The sequence below is a fragment of the Ictidomys tridecemlineatus genome, chromosome 9 (assembly GCF_052094955.1).
Source record: "Ictidomys tridecemlineatus isolate mIctTri1 chromosome 9, mIctTri1.hap1, whole genome shotgun sequence".
NCBI classification, from domain to species: Eukaryota; Metazoa; Chordata; class Mammalia; order Rodentia; family Sciuridae; genus Ictidomys; species Ictidomys tridecemlineatus.
The window spans coordinates 44,189,180-44,213,354 of record NC_135485.1 but is presented as its reverse complement, the minus strand read 5'-3'; positions in this window follow the sequence as shown (position 1 = coordinate 44,213,354).

The window sequence follows — 24,175 nt, the reverse complement described above, 5'->3', positions numbered from 1 at the left end:
CTGCTTATAAATAACAAATTACTAAAATTTTTATAGATTAAAAAATCATATGTGCATTATTTCATAGTTTCTGGGATGAGATGTTTAGGGCAAACCTAACTAGATTCCTTACTTCAACATCTCTTACTGACTGTAATCAAGATATTGGCTGAGCCATAGTAATTTCAATCCTTATCTGGAAAAAGATATTAACAGATTTCAGACCCTTGTGCTTTCTTCAACTGAATCTGCCCTTTTCACTATGGCAGCTTACTTTATTAAAACATGCAGGCCAACAAAGCAATAGGATAGGCTTGCTAATAAGAGATAAAAGTCACCATCTTTCATATCCTAAACTTGAAAGTTATGTCTTATCAACTTTGTGGCAGTGTATTGATTTGAAGTAACTAAAAGAGAAACACAGAGAAATGTTGACACAAATGTGTGAATATCAACAGGTTGGGATCATCCTTGCTATATTTGAAAGCTACCTAAGAGAATCCCTAATAAGGGTGCTTATTTTCTTTCATATGCTACATTGCTTGCACATACTTTCAGACGTTAAAATAACTCCACATCATCATTGAGAGAGCTTTCAAAATAAACCTTAAAATAAATATACTGTTGAAATTCACAACAAACATAAGTTCTTTACAGGAATATTTCAGCAGCATAATGTATTATCAGTTGTAAAAGGCTCTTTAAAATAAGAAACTATCTCTAGTATGAACTGTCTCTAGTTGTGAAAACTGTTGCAATACAGATGTCTAATAGCCTCAAGGGACTATAATAGTGCTTTATGTGAATTTAAAAGGACTTCTCCTTGGATAGACTACTCTCAAGTAATATGCATTCTGCTAAGTTACTGCTAGCACAATGAAAAGAGCTGAAGAAAGGTAAGGAAAGAAAAACAAAAATAAAAAATATTAGACTGATGAAATATTATTATTTTTAATCCAAGAATTTAATACGGTTTTCATGTAATGTTCTACATGTTTAATAAATATTACATGATTGCATTTTCATAATAAACCTATGAGGTAGATAGCAATACCATTCACATTTCACATATGAGAAAACATGCAAAAACAGATTAATTTGTTCACTCAGAAGTGGCAAAGCTGGACTTGAACTCAAGCAATCTGACTCTAGTCTCCATAAAACAATGTACGCTCTCTGTATATTAAGCATTTGGTGATGACTTATCATGTGATGGGTTATTTGGTTCATGACAGTGTTCCACATGATACAAGAATTATTGCTATGTCAATGGAACTGACAGAATTAGAGAACAAGGAGAAAACTAGTGAAATATAGTGGAGGAGAATGAAAAAAACAGAAAATAGAAGAATTATACTACTGAATTAAAATGAAAAATGAAATTAATTAAAACCACTTAAATTATTAATTTAAAATATGAGTTATAATACATTAATTTTATGGCATTAATAGCAGTTGTTTCTGGATTGGTTTAAATAAGAGAAATATTGATATTTATCTTGAACCAATTCAAGATTATAAAAAGTTTGTCAAGAGTTAACACTTTGTCAGTAACAACCACTGTCAATATTCCTTTACTATGCCAATAGATTTTTCTATGATAAAATATACAGTGGATTTAAAATATAAATCTTTAATGTACAAGTTGAAAGTAATCCAATGATTTATATTTAATAATTCTAATAATATTTGCAACCATTTGTTTTATTACTTTAACATACTAAAAGAAATTTTGAAACATTTGAGAGTAAGTCAGAGATATGATTTTTCTTCATTATTATAAATCTCTGTGTGCATTTTATTTTTAAGAACAAGCACATTTTCTTGCATAACTGCACTCAAATATTAAAATTAGAAAATTTAATGTTTCTGGATTATCTAAAAAAAGTCCATATTCAAGTAAATTACCAACTATACTAATAATCTTTAGGTATATTATTTTATATTTTTCATAAATCTACTTCAGGATAACGTATTGTGTGTAGTGTATTGTATTTAGTCTCCTTTAATGTGAAACATTTTCATTTCATATACTTCAAATCTTATGTTCCAGTAGTCATATAAAAATTGCATGCCAATTATTTTGTAGAATATGTCTCTGTTGAAGTTTACTATTTCTGCATTGTTAGATTTGGGTTGTGTATTTTTGACAGGACTACTACCCAAAGGATGTTTTCCCCGTGCATCCTATTAATATGTACGTGGGTGATATTATCTTAATATTGGTGGTATTGAATTCTTACTTACATAAATTCATTATCTCTGGAACTTTTCATTATAATCTCTTCAGTTTTCTCATTAAAATGAATAAGATAAATATGTGAAGGTATAATTTGAGGAAACACTTAGTATTTTGTTCATTATCAAATTTCCTTACACTAATTGTAGCTTCCCTTTGCAATTTACTATCTTCACCTTGGTAAAAGTTTTCATGCTGCTGTAACAAGGAGTTTCCTCTCATTTCCTTCATATATGTAGTGTTATTCTTTGGGTATAAAGTGTCCCCCCCCAAAGCTCCTGATAATGTAGGAACGTTCAGAAATATAATGATTGGATTGTGAGAACTATAACCAACTCAGTCCATCCTAGTTTAAGTGATCTGACTGGGTGGTAACTAGAGACAGGTGGGGCATGAATGGAGAAGGTAGACCACTGGAAGAAGGTGGATGGCCTGGAAATATGCATGTTACCTGCAGCCTCCCTTATTTTTCTCTCTTCCTGGCTGTCATGTGTTGAGCATCTTTCCTTCTCCTTAGCCTTTGGTCATGATGTTCTGCTTCACAATGGGTACAGAGCAATGGACTCAGTCAACTATCAACTGAAACATCTGGAACCATGAGCCAAAATGAACTTTCCCCTCCTCCAAGTTGCTCCTGTTGGGTATTTTCTTCACAGTCACACAAAAGCTAGCATATTTAAGTTTGGGCATTTTATTTTATTCTTTAGACTATTATCTGTACTGTAATTTATTTACATGCTTAAATTTGTCACAGATTATAATGCATATGATATGTAATTTCAATTATTTGATATCTCCTGACTCATTTGATGGAGAAAATAAATAAACAGATTCATTTGATGAATGCCTTATGTTCACGTGAAAGAAAAGTGAGGTTATAGTGTTTGAAGTAAATTTAGTCATGATACTTGATAATGTTCAGATTTTCCATATCTTTGCATGTTATTTTCTGGTTTGTCTATCATTTGATCAGAGAACAATTAATTATGTATTCATATTGTACATAACTGTCTTCATAAACTTTAACTAATGAGGCATCTGATAGAAGAATACATCTCTTCCCAAATTTCTGAGTCTTACTTTGTTAAACATGAAGCAAACACATTATTTTCTTTAAAGTAGCTTTATTGACTTCATAAACAGTGTTTTCAGCTTGGAGTGATTTTATTCCCAGGTGCCATTTGGTAATGACTAGAAACATTTTTTTGTTGTTTTAACTTTTGGGTAATGTTATTGGTGTTATGGGTGGGTAGAGTACACAGAAGCTGCAATACATTCCGCAATATATAGGTCAGTTTCCCACGCACAGTATTGGACCGTTTACATCAACTATAAAATCTAGTCTGGTGAAACCTACTAGAAAAAAGTCCTTCTATTTTGTTATCTGTGGGATAAGAAAAGTAAAATGCTACAAAGGTGGAAGGAAACAAAAGTTTAAGGGACAAATTTTAAAATGGGAAGACTATTACAAATGTTTTTTGTTGATTTTTATCTTATAATTATTGGTGCGTATTAATTGTATAAAATAATGTATTTCATTGTGACAATTTTATACATGCATATGATGTTCTTTGATCATACCCACCCTCCTTATCACCCTCTTACCCCCCTGTTTTACTCAGCTTTTTGTTACTGTGACTGAATAGTCACCAAGATCAACTATGAGAAGGATAGATTAATTTTGGCTCCTGGTTTCAGAGGATTCAGTCCATGACCAGCTGGACACAAGGCAGAAATATGTTGTTAGGGAAGCATTTGAAAAAAAGCTGCTCAGTTCATGGCATCCCAAAAACAGAGAGAGAAGATAAAACCTTCCAGGACAATTCCCGGTGACATACTTTCACCAAATATACCCTACTTCCCAGTAGTCTCTTCAGCTGTCAATGAATTAATTGACTAAAAAAGTTAGAGCCCTTAGGATCCATCATTGCCTAATATAACTCCACATTTGGACCTTGCTGAATTGGAAACTGAGGATGCATTCAAAACATGAGCTTTTGGGGAGATATTCCAAATCCTAACTATTAGACCCTCTGTCTCTCCTCATGGTGTTTTTCTCTTCCCTAGTACTTCTACTTTCATGTTAGTTTTTCTCCTTTAGATTACACATATTAAAGAAAACATATGATATTTTTCTGAGTATGGCTTGTTCCTTTAACATGATGATCTCCAGTTCTATGTATGCTCTTATAAATGAAATTAGTTCATTCTTCCTGATGACTGATAATGCTACATTTTGTAAATACACTGACATTTTTATTATTCACTCATCCATTAGTAGGCATCTAGAGGAATTCTATAACTTGGTTATTGTGAATGGTTGTGAGATAAAAAAAAATTATGTGTGTATCTCTATAGTGTGCTGACTGTAATTCCTTTGGGTGCGTACCCAGGGATGGTTGAGCTATTTTTAGTTTTCTGAGGAATCTCTATACTGTTTTGCATAGTGACTGTGCTAATTGACATTCCTTTTGTGATGTTTTAACATTCTAAAACAATAGATGTTTTTTAGAGCAAGATTGTTTAGTGTTTTGAATTGTACAACAATAATAAATATGCACAAGATCTTTAACTAAGACAGTGATTACTTATGTGCAGATAATGGCTGTTAAGACATTTTGAAATTCCCACATTTCACTGTTTCATGTTATTCCATTCATTCTGTGACAGACATCATTCCTACGTTATTCATGCTAATATTCCCAGCAATGGTGGAATAGTTCAAGAAACCTTCATTTCATTAAGGCATGAAATTAGTTAGCAGATGAGAACAATTTCAATAATCACATTTATATTCTTAGTTGCTTAGTAAAATATATTTTTCTTAGAAATTATTAAACACCAAGGTCAAGTTTAGAAGAATAAGTGAGCATAAATTCTGAATTGTCAAGATGTGGATTTATTAGGATTTTCCTTTATGCACTATTCTGCCAATAATTATCAATTTTCAAGAAAAAAATATATTTTATCCATAAACTAATAAATGCACAAAATTCCTTTTATGACCCATACTCATTTTCATTAGGATAGATAATTAGATTCCTAGATAATGTCTTAACAATACTCTTATGTCAGTCCCTTCCTATGGAACCTAAACCTATAATAATTTATAGATTAAAAGTCATTGTGTGATTTTCAATGAAAACATTGATTTAAAATACACCTTTCAAATGTTAACAACAATGGTGACATCTTCCTGCCTGTTTGCCTATTTTGACATATGGTAAAATGTTAAACTCTATTACTTTTTAACATAGTTGTTTGCCACTTTCTTGATAGTGGTTAACATTAACTGTCCTAAGATAGAATTTCTGGAAGGTTTTACTGTTATTATTATTATTTTTAGATAGGACTATTCTAGTTAGCTTTTTCTGATATTGCAGGGATTGTCAGATATTTTAGAAGAATGCCTTATTTGAAATAACAGCTTAACTACATGTGCATAAAAAGCATTATTGTATTAATGACTGTTGTGAGTAATGTAACATTAGGATTAGCATCATTCATTGAGAATAATAAGGCAATATTTTGATATATGCAAAACTGATAATATAATGTTCTAGATTAAGAATACATTCATATGTATATCATTATCAATTTTCTATAAAATATCAATAAAATTTTTATATACATAAACTATTTGTACATAGAGTGATGTTTTTAAAAATTTTGCCAGGCAATTTCATTCTGTGACAGTTTGTCATTTACAGAATGCAGCTACAGAAATATTTCTAGTCCCACATGCTCACAATTTTCCAAATAACCTCACTTCCTGAGAAGTAGCAGGATTCCTATCTTTCTTTCTTTTTTCTTTTCTTTTGGTAAATGAACAGTACTTTGGGAATGTCTTTGTTTTTAATTTTTATTTGCAGTACTGAGGATAGAATCCTTCGTGACACTCTATTAGCTGAACTACCTCCCCATCAATTTTTTATTTTTTAATTTTGAGCAGGGTCTTGCTAGGCTGCCTAGACTACCCTCAAAAATGAGATACTCCTGCTTTAGCCTCCTGAGTAGCTGAGGTTACATGCATGTATGACCACACCAGCTGTAAATGTCTTAATTAACAGAAAACACTGGGAATGACCCTGTGTGGTTTTTCAGAAAGTTGTAAATAATGTGGAATAACTTTCAGTAGGTATGTGCTCTATGTCTGGAATCTTCTTCTTGTAATACAATCCCCATGATCTGAAGAAACTTCACATTGTCTATACAGAGTATTATAGGTGGGATGGGAAATGTTCACAAACATCTCATTTGTGAGACAATGCAAGAAAGGTTAGGTTGAAATAACTGAGTTATGAGAGTCTTAATCCAATCAATGATAGGGGTTAACTGAATGGTAATGGAAGGCAGGTAAAGTGTGGCTTGAGGAGGTGGGTCATTGGGGGTATGTCTTCACGGTATACATTTTGTCCCTGGAGATTGGAATCTCTCTCTGCTTCTTGATGATCATGTCTTGACCTCATTTTCTCTGCTACATATTTCTATGATGATCTTCTGCCTTATCCCAAGCACTGAGGAATGAAGCTGGCTACCTATTGATTGAAACTTCTGAAATCATGAACCCCAAAATAAACTTTTTCTCCTCTAATTGTTATTGTCACATGTTTTATTTGCAGCAGTAAAAAAGTTGATTCATACATAGTCTGCCCTATGTGGGAAGAAAGTGAAATCCCCTGTTCCCAAAGCTTGTATCCTGCATCTACTCCCAAATTTGAAGTGGAGAAGTCTACATTTGAATTTTGCTTTTAAATTTAATTCTTTCTGTGGCATGTATATACATGATATATCAGAAAAAACATTTCTGCTATTCTTTCCTTTATTCTTAAACTAAACACTTACTGAGGATAAAAAGCTATTTGGTGCATTAATTTGAGGGTAATAGACCAATGTGTTATGCAGAGAAACTAAAATGAATATTGGTTCCCTGAGTAAGCAGTGGTATAACAAAAAATAAAAGTGTACTAAGAGCTTTGGTATCAGTTTGTGGTCCTGAAGAGATCCTTAGCTGAAGAGTGATGGCTATGAGGAGACTCTCGGGAATGGTTTAAGTAAATGTGATAAAAACATTTCTAAAAATTAAAAGATTTCTTGTATGTAGGAACTTATAGTATGACTATTGACTGTGATAGTGAAGAGTAGAAGGTGAATCAAATGTACTATATGTTCTAATGAACCAGAATAATAGGTAGAGGGTTAGAGTACAGCTTTTTTTCCTGATATTTATTCATTAGTATGAGCTGATAAAATTTAAAGATTTGTTGAATATAAAGGATCTGTTATGGTTTGGATCTGGAATTGTCCCCGAGGTTTATGTATTGAAGGTTTGGTCCCCAGTATAGCAGTGTTCACTGGTGATACTTTGAGGAAGTGATTAGATCCTGAGGTCTCAGGTCATGAATAAATTCATCCATCAATAGATAAATGGATTACTGGGAGATAGTTGAAATTGTAGGTAGAGGAACATGGTGGGTTTGTGAGTCACTGGAAGGTTATTTCTTGACCCTGGCATATTCTTTTCCCTCCCTCTCCCACCCCTTGCTACTATGAGCTGAGCAGTTTTACTCCACCCTCCCTTTCCGCCATAATATGTTTGCCTTGGAGCCAGCTGACCAAGGACTGAAACCTCTGAAACCATGAAAAAAAAAAGAAATCTTTGTTTCTATTTTAGGTTACTTATGCCATGTATTTGTTACAGATATGAAAGGCTCCAAGGTGATGTTTGAAAACAAAATAGTTTCTTATTTCTACTCTCTTCAATATTAATTAACAAAAATTATCAAATCTTGGGAAAGATTATGATATTCATAGATAGAAACCCAGAAAGGAAGAGTGATATTGTGCCTCATTCAATCAAACAAGTCATTCAAAGAATCTAAAAGGTACCTATCTCAAATGATCTCAGGTAAATACAATCTCCTCCAAGTTTAAAATTCCAGATAATTTACAAAGAAAAACCAAAAATAAAGAAAAAAATTCTTATGAGTCTTGAATATATAAGAGTTTCATCTGATGGGTTAAAAATCAATTAATAAGAGATACTACATGTTTTTTTTTTTTTTTAACAACAATGACATCAGGAAAAGTTCAAATTCAGGTATGTTAGCCCCCAGACTTGAAATGCAAGAAACAAGTTGGGATGTTAGATTTGTTGTGAAGGTGAGCTACTTTTTTTTATTTATTGAAAAAATAACAGTGACTCAAAATCAGATAAAAAAGATCACAGATAATATATCCAAGAGTCAGTATGAATCATTTGCAGGCAAAAGAATTTATTTTTAATTCAGGAATTACCACTATATATCTCTGTATTTTAAGATTCCTATAAATTGGAAATTTCTAGGAATTTCATAGTTTTTGTTGCATTTTTGCTTTTACTTATGGAAAAGAGAATACTACATTGGATATCTTGTACCAGTCCCACCACTGGATATTGGGAGTGGAAGTCCAAGAAACTTGTCTTTCAGTTCCTAGGTCTTCCCATTTAGGGAATCTGTACTTGATGAGATTCATCCACATTTCAATCAGATCAAGATAATGAAACTCTCAATCTCCTGCCTGATAAAACCTTAATGAGACCAGACATTCAGGATTCTCCAGGGCTAGTTGGGTATACAACATATGGGTGGGGAGTTCATTATATAGCCAAAGGGTAGATGTGTCAGATTATATTTTTCAGAACACAGTCACAATACTATTCTGGCTCCACATGAAAAGGAACTTGACCTTGAACTAGGATAGGACCTTGTATCTTATCAAAGAAGACAATATGAAAAAACTGTTTCATCAGGAAAATCCACAAAAGGCCATAAAATTTTCACTTTGTCTTCCATATTTTTTTCCAGGATATTTGTTTTTAAAACTTTGTTATCTGTAACTAATAACCAGTCAAGGCAGAGTATCCACATGACAAGGTCCATGTAGAGAATACCAAAGATTTCCATTATTAACTACTGTCCTAAAAAGAAACAGGGTTTCATGTAATTCCTGTCTCTACACTTTAGGTCATTACTTGAAGCTCCAGATATCATGGATGAAGGAAAGCTCTCTCTGCTTTCCTGTATTTAAAGAAATTCAAATACGGGAAAATACCAAATTTAAAGAAATTTTTAGCATAATAGATATTTTTGCTGCTTAGTTATGGAATAATTTGAAACTCAGCCAAAGTAGTAAGGATAAACTCCATAAAAGGTTTTATCCAAAAATTCAACTGAGTAAAGAATATATGTTTTCTAAGAATGAATCCATAGCCACCTACAAAACTAATACTTGTTGTTTGTTTAGAGTTAAAAAAGTAAACAGAACTTCATTTAGTTGAAATTTCACCATAAAAATGTTCATTTTAAAATGTATTTTCCCATCTCTGTGATTTCAGTTTTAAAAGCATTTTTTTTATTATGTGCTTAGTTCAAGATAAATTTTAAAGTCAATTAATGGAATTGTGCTGGTACTTCTAGAGCATGGATAATGTTACTGAAGTTTGTTTGTTTTATCAAAAAAAAATCTCTAAGATAAGTAAGATGGAACAACATGATTATATTTGAGAAATTCTTAGGGAATATAGTTTATCAATTAAAAATTACATTTTTTCCACTTGAAATATTACACTAGTGTTTTAATATTAAACACTTAATATTATACTTCCAGAAAATTTTAAATGTCAAATAGTAAGTTTTGCCATTTGTTATTCAAACAATAACACCACTGAAATGTTGGCAATGGTATCTGAAGGATTTTAAAATCCTATTGGATAGTGAAATGTTCTTTTGGAAGTTGCCAGCATCTTGTCAACACTCAAGTACTAGTTTGAAACATGTAAAAATTAATTAACCATATTTATGTCACGGTATTTCTCTCACTCATTTTTTTTTCATTTTTTCTTTCTCTTTTATGGGCATTGTCACTCTAGACAAATTATTTTAAGCAAGTTTTATCTTTGTAAAATCTGATCTAAATAGTATAATTTTTTTCTCTTGTGCATTTGTCACTTCTGTTTTAAAGCAATGTTTCTACTTTGTTTACTTGTGTGAATATAAAAGGCAAATTTGAAGAGATTCATAGAATTGTACTCTAATCTAAATAGGACCTATAATCTCATTCTATAAACTAAAAGATTTTATACCTTTATTTATCTCTTCATTGTGTGTTGATACTTTGACAATTATATATTCTTAGTGGTCACCCAGGTCTTGAAATCCTAGTATATATGAGTTTGATAAAGTTTTTCCCAACTGTATAGTTTTGTCTTACATATTCTATCTTTTTATAGTGCAATATTAAATTGATTAAATAATTTATAGAAGAAAAATCCACGTACCATTTTATAAGATATTATTAAAACATATCTGTATAAACAAAAGATGAGCTTTATTTCACTGTATTCATGTATATTTGTATGCACACATACAAATATACATAAAATATCTTCCTAAATATCTTTATTTGTTGTTTCAAAACGACTTGATGACCCATTAGAATAAATCTGACTTAAATTTCCTATGTACTTAAATGAATATGGAGCATACTATAGTAATCTCACCATCATGTATATCCACAAGACACTAATTAATAAATTACCAAAGCATAAAAGACATTAACGACGTGTTTCTTTTTCCATAAAAATAAATTATAATCTGGAAATGTTGTGTTTTTTTTGTAAAAAAATAAAATGGACATTCCAAAATTTTCAAGAAGTGCTAAAATAATAAAGTTTTCCCCTAAAGCAAACTTTATCCTTTTACTTATTCTATTACACAGGAGTGAATGCAAGCTCTTATCATATGAACCAACCTGATATACCTAAGCCTTGGGTAGTATTTGAATATGGTGTATGTGTGTGTGTGTGTGTGTGTGTGTGTGTGTATGAGAGAGAGAGAGAGAGATACAAGTTTATACAAATTTGTGTAATAATTACATGCATATTTTGTGTAAGTTGGCTTATGATACACTAAAAATTAAGTAATAATAATTACAGAATTGCTGATTAAGTTCACATTTATAAAAATTTCAAATGCATATATGTGTATGGCAAAGTAAATTATATTTCAAAATGTAAAAGAAAAAAAATATTTTCTTTTAAAGCATAAAGACTTTTGCTGTCTCTAATACTTTAGTGTTTATTCTTGAAATAAATATTTAAAATATTTAAAAGTATAAGGACTGATGAAGCATTTTAAGGGATATTTTGTTATCATTTTAAATTTTATGCCACAAGTTAAATGATTATATTATTTACAAGTGCATAAATAAAAACAATGTGTTTGGAAAAAAATGCCTTAGAAGCATGTTAATGAGTATATTCCCTATACTCATTAACATGCTTCTATTTGTTTACATACTTATTCATCATTTTCTTTTAAGAAGGAAGCATTCAGAGGCTTCAAAATAAATTTAAAAAATACCATTTTCTATAAGGTCTAGTTTATTTTGTAAATTATCCAGTGGCCATTATCTTTTCTTCATCCTTTATCTATATACTCTTTATCTTTTCTCTAATCTGATCTTTATCTGACTCTTTTTCCTAGCTGCATGATTTCTGCATACCCATCCACACACAATTACAATAAAACAGTTAAAATTTTTTATGGTATCCTTCCTCAGATTTTTCTATGCATATAAGCACTTCTGAGTGTACACATTTTCCTTCCCTTTACAATAAATGTGTCATATTTAGGCTATATATGTGTGTATATTCAAAAACATTTAATATGATATGTGTTATACATACAATTTATCAAATACATATGTATTATATATTTATTGGCATATTATATATATATATATATATTTCAGAACATCATTTTCACTAAACATTGTGTCTTAGAGCTCTTTATATTGAAAATTTCTGTTTTATTTTAAAATAAAACTATTTTATTAGTTTTTTTATTATTAAGAATTCAATGTATATATGTACATGAATATCAGACTTGAAAATTAATATTTATTAATATTACCATATACACAGATTTTTAAAATAATTTGACCTATTTGGTATCCAAATAAAATCAATACATTCCTTGTGTCTTTTAAAGTACTTACATATAATAATTAATATTTAATTACATATACATGCCCATACTATCTTTTTTTTTCTCTCCTAATAATTTATTTGTGGAATTTCTTATAAATTTTCACAAAATGTGAGTTTCCTGGTTGCAGCCTGCTATTTTATTGAATATGTTTTTCCATTCTTTGTATGTCTTGAAAAGACGCAGGCAATTTTGAGGTCTGAAAAGATTTTGAGTAAGAAGTTTTATACACTGTATAGTATTTTGTTGGTTAATGTATTATAATATTCTAATAAATCTCTTGATCAATAGTTACATGAGATAGTATTATTTCAATGGTCTTTCACACAACAACACAAAGATTGATATTGAACATACTATCTAAATCATTTTATATAGCTTGATAAACTACTGTGATGGTTAGTTTTTGCTTCAATTTGCCTTGGCTATAGAACCAAGATGTTTGGCAAAACTGAAATCTAGATGTCATTATGAAGATACTCTGTAGATGTGACTAACTATTCAATCAGAAGATATTGAATGAAGTAGATCCCCCCTCCCCATAATATGAGTATGCCTCATCTAATCAGAAGAATGCCTGAAGAGCAAAGACTTAGGTTCCCCAAAGACTAAGGAATTCCATATCTAGACTGCCTTGGACCCAAGACTTCAACATCATCCCCTTCAGGAGTTTTAAGTGTACTAACCTGCTTTAAATATTTTAGACTTGCAACTTCCAGAACTCAAGAAAAATAAATTAAAATAAATTTACCTAGCTCTCTATTTTAATATATCCTATTTGTTTACATTCTCTGGAGAATTCTCACAAATCCACAACTAAGCTAAGATTAGAAACAAAAAAAAATATCTTACACCATTAAGCTTTTATTCAAGTCAAAATACCAGATTTTGTTATTCTCAGGACCACTGTATTATAAACATTTTAAATGCCTGTTTGCCTAAAATAGAAGAAAAATGTATTTGTGTCAAATAATATTGGTGCTGTAATAAGAGAGTAAGTGTTGATTTTTTTATCCAATTCTGCTTAACTTTGCCTGACAGAATTTCTCAGATTTTGTTATGAACTCAGTAATTTCTTAAAGGAGACACATGAGTTGTTATATATGTGGATTATAATATCTGTGATGTATAATTTGGACGGATTCTAAGTCTTAGGAATAACCTTCCAATAGTGAAACTCATTTATGGGTGCACAAGAAAGTGCTAAAGTCAAATTGCTTCCTCAATTTCATTCAAATTATATAACCAAACTCAGCATATCGTGAATCTGTTACCTGGCATAGACTATAATAGGGCCTTCTGGTAACATCTTATGGTAGTGCCAGTTTTGATCTTAAAGGAAGGAAAAAAGGATTATGAATAAGCTTATCTTCTAATTACAATCATTTTCTAATTTGTTCTTCTGTAACACAGCTGGTGTGTATCCCAAGAATATCTGAAAAAGGGATGATAAAATAAACAGAGCATTTTCTTTCAGAGGAAAATAATAAATTTCAAAGCTAAGTAATATAATTTACAATATAAACATAAAGAAAGAAAAACAGGCATGAAAAAAATTTAAAGTGTTTAAAATATTTTTTATGAATGTCTTAGCTGAAATACAAAAACCAAAAAAAAAAATACTGATAACAAATATGTACACTGTTAGTTCTAGATCATATTGTTCTTGGCAGCCATGAAGAAATGTGTTAAAATATGTAGAACTGCATGAAAGTGCCACTTTAAGACTCACTTGTCATTTTCCAAGAAAATTTTCAACTATGATACTAGAACTAGGCCAGCAGTTTCATATTATTAAGTAGAAAACAAGACTCAAATATAATTTAATCATCAGAACTCATCTTGATACAATAAGAGACCTAGATTTCTAATGAGTAAAATTATTATTGTTTAATAATTTTAGTAAGTACTGTTGAACCAGGTTACATAACTATAATTACAATATGAATTCAAAAAATTACCTAGAAAAATATCTGTTTATAAATCCAGGAAAATCAAATCTAATTTTTATTTAAAAATTTAAGTCCTTGATTCAAAAGTAACAAAAAATATGAGATTCAAATGAAACTTTTTTCAAACTTCTTAATAGTTTACTATTGTATTTTAAAATATTCAATACTTATAGACTTCTTCATTGATGTATCTCACTTGTTTCTTCCAGAACTCTTGTTTATACAGCTCATGACATAATAGGCTTGTGAATAGATAAATTATTTCAGACATAAAATGTATTAATGACTCAGCTGCTATTATGATGCCTAATGTTACCACACAGTTAATCCTTATGAGGGAATTAATGCACTGATCAGTTTAAAACTATTAACCCAGTCATTTCACTTGTAAACTTTCTTGCATTGTTACACACATGAGCTTTTGGGGGACTTTTCATATTGAAACCGTATCTTTTCCTCCCTGGCCCACATATATTTATGCTCATCTCACAATGCAAAATACATTTAAGGGAAGCATGATGGTGCACCCACGTAATCCTAACAACTCAGCAGCCTAATGCAAGAGAACATAAGTTGAAAGTCAGCCTTTGCAACTTACTGAAGCCCTAAGCAACTTGGTGAGACCCTGTTTCAAAAGAAAAATGAGAAGGGGTAGGGATGTGGCTCAGTTGTTGAGTGCCATTCCAGTTACATTTTGGTTAAGAAGTTGTCTACATTTTTGTCCTGGGACTCTCTGTGAGGCTGAATTTAAAGGTGATGGACTTGTTAAACAGGCAGAGGAAATTTCTAAGCAGCCAGCAGCATAAATATTGATGGTAGCTTTTAGCTGAGTTTATTGTGATAATCAGGATCAGAAAGCAAAACAGAAAGATTTGAAAAACTGCAGTTTGACCAGAAAACTACAAGTAAATTTGGGGCTAAGGATGCTTTAGTTACTAATGACATCAAAGCCACTAAAGGTGTATTAAAGTCTTCATGCAGAAGCAATAGAAAAGATGGCGTTGTTTGAGAGCATTTCAGGGGCTAGCAAATACACACACATCTCAGGCTCCCAATGGAATGACCCATTAAGCTTTGCTTTCAACATTCTAAAACTTTTCCAGCTTGCATCTATAAATGTCTCAACATATCTCCTGCAAATTCCAAACATTTCAAAAACTTCAAAATCACATGGTCAGGTTAGCATCCCCATTTCTCAGTACCAATTGCTTTTTTAGTCAGATTTTTTATTGCTGTGACCAAAAGACCTGACAAGAACAATTTTGAGGAGGAAAAGTTTATTTTGGGGAGCATGGCTTCAGACCTTTCAGTCCATAGATAGCCAACTCCTTCCCACAGGACCCAAGGTGAGGCAGAGCATCAAGGTAAAAGAGTATAATTGAGGAAAGTGGCTTACTTTCCTCACCAGGACTAAACATACCCTAATGGCACATTCTCAATTACCCATCTCTTCAAGCCACACCATACCTGACTACAGTTACCATTCAGTTAATTGCCATAAGGTAATTTATACATTGATTAGATTAAGGTTCTCATAACCCAATCATTTTTACCTCTAAGGTTTCTTACATTGTCCTACACATGGGTTTTAGGGGCACATATCATATCAAAACCATAACGTAGCACAATAAAAATTCAAATTCAAAGCTATGACTCTAAAGTACATATACCATGTGGGTCCATTGTTACAGGGCTAGGGACTTCAGAGAAACTGAGGCAACATGAAGGTACTCAATCTGGATTCTTGCAATCAAGTCAGAAATATTTCAGACATGTTGTTCAGAATAATAGGTATGGGTTTATTGAAGGAATATGAAAAAAAAAGAGGGGACACTATCAAGGGAGATAGTGAGTCCTCACAGAGCGGAAAGAAGCAATGTGCCTCTCCTGAACTCCAGTTTTATTGGGTATCCCAAAGAAGTTTCCAGAGAGTCTTTTCCAAGTCCACCTGTTGACTTTGACTGACATTAGGATGACATTGGACTTTCAAGTCCCCATTGCATGACACCTATAGGTCACATTGGCCTAAGATAAACATTTATAGTTGAATTATTAACTATAAATTCTTACAGATTTTGTGGTCAGAAGGGATTAAAGGGTCACAAAAGTCTCCCCTTGAGGGATAACTTGGGTTTCTTTGATTGAAACTTTTTAGGCCTGCATTTCTCCTGCAAATAATAGGTAGTTTGCTGAGAAATATGACTTGCCCTGTTAAATTAAGCCAGGCAGCGCTTCCTGGAAAGGAAAGCACTTGGGGCTTAGAACAATGAGCCCATTTTAAAGAATTATTTCCTTAAGGTCATATTTTCACAACTTGCATCTCTCTGTCCCTATCACCATGAATATATTTGAGCAAAAAAAAAAAAAAGGCCTAGCAGGGTATGGTGCATGCCCCTGTAATCCCAGTGGCTTGGGAGGCTGAGACAAGTGAATCACAAGTTCAAAGCCAGTCTCAGCAAAGGCGAGGCATTAAGCAACTCAGGGAGACCCTGTCTCTAAATAAAATACAAAATAGGGCTGGGGATGTGGTTCAGTGGTCAAGTATGACTGAGCTCAATCCATAGCATCAAAAAAAAAAAAGGCATACTAATATATTATGCTTCTGAGTTAATACTTCTTGGAAGCCATTGCTATCATTATGTACAACACAGAAATGATTAAAAATTACCTAAAATTTAAAAACTTAACATTAGTTTTATTTCACTAAAGAGTTCCAAATCATGTCAATAAACTGCAAAATCACATTTCACTGCATATATTTCTTATAAGAAAGAAAATCACAAATTTTCATTATTATCCTTTTTTGAACTTCTTTATGTTAATATTTATTTGCTTATTTTGTGTTAATTTTGATAAGCTTATTATAAAAACTGCACAGGACAAAGAGGAATTGTTGTAAATCTTCTGTTCATAAAATTAACCTTCTCTGAAAATTAGAAATTAAAAAAATAAATTATAATATTAAAGCAATAAAATCTCCCAGTGAATATGTAATTTACTTAAAAATTAACTGCAGAGAAAAATTATACTAATCTACAAATGAGACAGTTGGAATTTCAATTATTTTTTAGATTTACAAAATTTTTCACTTCATATTAAAAATCCTAACTTAGAAGCTTTTATCTATGTTTCTTCTGTCTATTACAGTTTTCCCTAGTTCCTGCCCTGATTCAACTCATTGAATATTATGTTTAGCCCTTGTCCTTAAATATTACACTTTCACTTAGTTTAATTCTAGTTTACCTATGGTACAGACATATAACAATATAAATCTATGCATGTATACATAACTTAAATACATACATTCATCACCCTGTTTCTTCCGATAATCTCACAATCTGTAATTACATCCACTACTGTACACTTAATTGTTTGTTTCTCCCTGTTGAGTGCAAACTCCATTGAGAGAAAAAAAGATGTTATTTGTATTTTTGGATATTCCCAGTCATATCACAATGCCTTGCATGTGTTTTGTACTCAGAAAATTATAATTGAATGATCAATATGCTTACATTTTTCCTTATATTTAGATCTGATAGAAGAATATTATGGCTTAGTTATGTGATATCCCTCAAAATCTCTTGTGTGAGACTATACAAGGAACTTTAGAGGTGAAATGATTGGTTTATAAGAGTGTTAATCAGTGAGGTAATCCAATAATAGGGATTAACTGGGTTGTAACTGTAGGAAACTGAGATGTGGCTGGTGGAGGTTGATCACTGGGGGGTTGTGCCTTCTGGTGTTCATGTATTGTGTATGGTGAGGGGGGCTTTCTATGCTTCCACCAGAGAGCCCCCCTCACCACACACAGTTACCACACAATTAATTGCCATAAGTTTCCATTCAATTAATTGCCATATGCACTGATAGATTAAGACTCTCAAAACCCAATCATTTCATGTACTGAGCATCTTTCCTTCACCATACTTTTCTGCCATGATGTTCTGCTGACCTTGGGTCCAGAGCACTGGAGTAAGCTATCTATGGACTAAGACATCTGAAATTATGAGCCCTAAATAAACTTTTTTCTTTTCTAAAATTGTTCTTTTATGATATTTGTTCACAATGGTGAAAAAATTGATGACAACAAGAGGTAAATATAAAGAAAACTTTCTTTATTGTCTCTTTCATCCCCCAAGAAATTTACAGTATAGTTTTAGTTTTCCTAGATTTTCCAGTAGTATAACCTCAATTGATACTTTCTTAAAATACTCTCCAGATTCCTTCACACACATTAAAAAATAGATAAAGACCTAAGGAAGCAAATTCTCTCTGAGTCATAAAAAAAGGCTTATAGCTGGCTACATTTAATGTGGTAATAAACAGAACATCCCATTACAGCATTAATTAATCAGATACTACATTAATCAAAGTCCAATTATCTTCTAGGCATTATCACAGAAAATATGATTCTTATTCCAAATAATCTTGCTAATGAAGGTTTCATATAGTTGACAAAACCTGTCATGTTCACAAAAACAACTGAAATGAAAAAAATCCCCCTAACCTAGAAATTAAAGAATATAATTTCATATTAGTTTTAACATTTATCTTTTTTGGGCAAATCAATTTCATCTATATATTTTAATTTATTAAGCATTAACTTTGTACATTACAGGAGAAAGAATTATGGATAATTTCAATGATTGCTAGAGGCAAGTTTCATTTAAAATTTCATTAAAATTGCTTTAAAACTCTTGGAGTACTTGTTTTAGGAATATGCCCTTTTATAACCCAATTATCATGAGAATAGAAAGCATGGCACCATGCCTCACAGAAGAGATGATATATAGTGTCCTTGTCAACTGCCCAGATATGCTACCACTAATTAGGAAATATACATTGTCTGATAAGTGAATGAACTCTTATTTGAACTTCCAAGTAACTATAGCCCATAAAGTATGGCTGGGCTTAACCAACCCACAAAATATCAAGGAAAAAATAAAATAATTAATAGTAAGCCATGAGGTGTGCTCAGATATCCACAATAGTATAAGATAATATTACAAAAGTTAAAAATTGATTTTTCTTAATAAATGTGAACTGAGAATCGGAAAAAAAGGTCAACTGGCAATTCTAAAACTGGAATATATAATTATTAAAATTCGAAATTCATTGCATAAACTAAACAGAAGATTAGATAACAGCCAAAGAGATAATTGTTAAACAAAATTCCAAATTACTTTAACTATCCAGAAGACAACGTAAATTTAAATATAAAAAGGAAGAAAAATGAAGATAAATTATTTAAAATGCAAAAAAATAAAAATAAAATACAAGGCATAGAATTTTTGGTAAAACAATGGCAAGAGTTGTCTAAATATGATGAAAGACATAAATCCATAGATATTGTAAACACAATGTGCACCATTCAATCAAAATAAAAATTATGTTAATATATAGGAATACTTAGGTAAAACCTTGGAATTTCTCATCTAAAGAGAATATTATTAAAGAACCTTAAAAGGGTAAAATAAGAAAAAATATATGTATCAACTAAATTCTACCTAAAATCATTTAAATTAATAGCTCCTCATCATATTTGGATAATTCTTGCCATCATATCCACAAAAATTTTACCTCCTTTCCTTCTTTAAGTCTTTTATTACATTATTATTTCATTAATTTATTGGACAAACTGAAGAAATCCATACTAAGTGAAGTAAGTCAGTTATAGTATGAGAAATGCTGATGATCTCATTGTGGTTACCAGGAGATGAGGATAGGAACATTTTTGAAATTTTGTCCTATAAATCTTTTAATATACGGCTCAGCAAATTTTGAAATATTAGTACCAAGAAATGCTACTTATCAGTGCAAATAATCTCACTATTAATACAAAAATTTGGGTAAATGTAATTTGTGCTAAATAAAAGAATCCAAAAGTTACATATGATATAATTTTATTAATATAGCATTCTTTAAATGACCAGATTCTGAATGTGTAGAAGAGATTAGTGGTTTCTGAGGTTCTATGGATAAAGAGGGGAAAGTTATGAAAGATGAGAGATCCCTTTGGAAAGGAAATGTTGTTTCTTTAGTGCATATGTCAACATATGTGGTGTAATATTATTCCATATTTTTCACTCCGGAAATTGGGCAAATGGTACATGAAACCATTGTATTCTTTCTTATAATTGTATAGGATCACCAATTTTCTTATGATAAAAATTTTATATAAAAAAATATAAATTGTGAGATACGACATCATGTATGAAAATTTATTTTATTGAGAACAACATAGATTTCTGATAACTTTCTGACATAAAATGATACATACAGATAAAATACTAGCTTGTAAAAAACCAAAAGGAATTTAATAGGCAATCATAATAAATAAAGGGTGTTTTAAATGAATAATTAAACATTATACAAGAAATACGGTAATAAACAAGATCAATAAAGTAAAACCAATTAAATAAATTTTACTTAATATGGCTACAAACAAATAAAACTAAAAAGAATATTGAGCAAAAGTGCACAGAACATAGAATTAATTATCTTAGCCACCATGTTAATTAAAATCTGAAGTGGGGAAAAAATGAAAATAGATTAAGGAATAAGTGGAGTCGTTAAAATTTCAAAGTTTAAAATATGTTATACGTCAACAGATTATTTGCATTTGCCTTTTAAAGTAGATTGTTGTTGTTTAGATCTAGAGTCTTATGCCAATGGCATATGTGTTGAATTCTTATTCCCCAGTGCAGGAATGTTCTGACATGGTTATTTGGGGAAGTGATTGGATCCTAAGGGCTATGACCTCATCAATGGATTGATCCATTGAGGGATTCAAAGCTGAATGGATTATTGGGAGGTAATTGAAACTGAAGGAATTGGGACCTAAATGAAGGAAGTGCATCACAGGGGCATGACATGAGATCTCTTGTCTCAGTTTCCTTTCTTGCTCATTCTCTCTCTCTGCTTTCAGCCTACTATGAGCTAAGAAGATTTACTCCACTATTCCTGTCTGTCATGATGTTTCTGACACACTAAGGCCTAAAAGCAATGGAGCCAAGCTGACCATGGAATGAAACCTCTGAAAATTGAATCAAAATACATCTTTTCTTTTATAAATTGTTGTGTCATGCATTTTGGTCTCAGCAATGAAAAACTGACTAATAGATAGGTTTTATCTAGATTATAGTAATATTTTTATGATTAGCCCTCAAACACAATATGCTATCCACAATAATTAGCATCCCATCATATATTTTTCACAGTTATCTTTTTTTCTACTTCCAGATGGCTCTCTTTATTAATCAATTTTCTCCAGAGAAGCAGGATCAATAATCAGCTCATGTAATTATGGAGTCTGTAAAATTCTATGGTGTGCCCTCTAAAAGCTAGAGACCTAGAAAAGATGGTTTTATAATTTAGTGGGAGTCTGAATTTTGGGAAACCAGGGGAATGGATCTCTCCCCTGACTACTGATGAAATCCTGAGGATTAAAGTAGCTACTAATTTATATTCTGCAAACTGAAGCCTCAGTAATCAAGAACTCTGATGCCAAAGAAAAGGAGCAGTTGGATGTTCCATCTCAAGAGGACAAAGAAAATTCAACATTTCTCTGTTTTTTATTAATTTTTTAATTTTTATTTTTAATTATCTTTGTGTAAGACTTCCAGAGAAAATACTTGGTCCCAATAATTCTTTAACAGTCTACTGATTCAAATGCTAATCTCTTCTGGAATGACTTTCATAGACATTTATAGAAATAGTGATAACAATATTGATGATGATTATAGTAATTGCTGTTATTGTTATTAGTATTGTAACCAGCTACCAGTGTATCCCTTAACCAGCCAAATTCATATATAAAATTAACTATAACAGCCTCCAATATTCATTTCCACATACGTGTCCCAAGTCTTTTTTAACTTATTTTTTCAGTAATTATAAATTAAAATATTTATTAAGATTTATAAAGGTGCTAAATATGGCAACACAGTTTGAATATGTAATACTTAGTTTTAATGTGTAAAATATTATCATCACAATTCTCAAAACCATCAAGAATAAAATTGATAATATAAAAAGGAAATATAATGAGGAACAATTGTTTCAGAAACAGAAAATGAGTCATATTACAAAATACAGTATTTTTTATTTTGGGTGGAAACACCAATAGAATATACAACGGTTAGAAAATACTATAAAGTTAATGCAAAATATAACAAAAATAAGAGAAATTAAAAATACTCATTAAAATATATTATATTTTGAGGAAATTATTCTGAGAAGGTGACAGAGCATATATGAAGGACCAGGAATCTTTCAACCTAAGCAAGAATTTTACTTGTAGAATCTGTGTGCTATGATTATTTGAGAACTCTGGATTCTGTTGAAAGCTTGTAATTTCCAAGAAGAGTTTTGGTTGGTAAATTTTGTTCAATTTTGATTTTTAATATGTTAGCAGTTATTCATCCCCCAACACCAACCACAAGGTAGATATCTGTGAATGCATTCTGGGGATGCAGAAGCCAAAAAGTCCCAGTCCAAATATCAGAGATCTGCGCTCTGATCACTGTTGGCTGTTTCTGTTCACAAAGCGAAAAAAGTGAATGACCATGTGGTTTCACCTCTTCCAAAGTAAGAAACAGAAAAGATAAAGGACCAATACCCTTTCCCCTTCACCTTCATTAGTTTTCCTCTCTTTTTATCTCTTCTTGGGCCAAATATTAAACACTAATACATTCAAAAGAATCCACATTTATAACAAAACAGAAGGTGACAATGCATGTCCAGGTAAAGGAATAGGATGAGAAAAAAAAGATAAAGAAAAAGAAGATCTTAAACTTAGCTCTCAGGCTAATCCTTAGTACAGAAACAGCCTATAACAATTAATAAATTTAAAAAGCAGCAAATCCTTGAAAAAGATAAAAATTCTAGTATTAAGTTTTCAACAATAAGAGCAAAAATTATAAGATACAAAAAGAAACAGGAAAATATGATCTTTTCAAAGAAACAAAATAATAATTATACTGAAAAATTTTGTGACACAGACCCAATAACAGATATTATACACAGAATCTTAAAAACAACTGTCATAAAGAAGGGCAAATAGCTAAATAAAGATGTGGAGAAAGTCAAGAGGATGAAATGAAAAAATTTGAAATATCAACAAAGAGATGGAAACCTTATAAAGAACTAAAACAAACATCTAGAGCTGAAAATTACAATAAGTGACATAAAAATTTATTAGAAAGTTTCAAAGGCAGGAAGAAACGTAACTTGAAGATAAAACAACATAATTAGTCTAAGTAAGTGAAAGAAATAACAATGCTGAAAAATAAAAAGCCTAAGAGACATGTGTGATACATCCAAGTAGATTAAGGTACATATTTGGGAATTTGCAGAAGAGAGAAATGTAAAAAATGATTATTTGAAAAAATAATGGCTAAAACTTTATAAATTTGATAAATAACATCCATGTTAACATTCAAAAGCTTATGAATTCCAGGGAAGGTGAACTCAACAAGAGCAATGTAAAACATGTTATAGAATTTTGAAATTTTACAGACAAACAAGGAATCATGAAAGAAATAAGAAAGAAAAGGCTTGTCACAGTCAAAGAATCTTAATAATATTACTAGCAAGTTACTCAGAAATATTAGAGTCCAGACAGAGGGTGAAAATATTCTCAATGTTCAAAGGAAGTGAAACATTGTCAACTTAGTATCCTATATCTGGAAAACTATCCACAGAAGTGAGAGAAAAGTTATGACATTCCAGAAGAAAAAAAAGGGCTAAAGAAATTTGTCAACCTCAGACCAATCATGAATGAAATTCCAGATGTTAGGCAATAACTTGAAGCCATATAAACAAATAAAGATTATGATCAAGATCAATAAATTAAGATAAATAAGTGAACACTTATAATTTAAGGAATTAATGCATTTAAATGAATTATTTTGTTTTGAGATAAACAATATGTATAGATGTAATTGTTTTAGTTCAGAAACCAAAAGGTACAA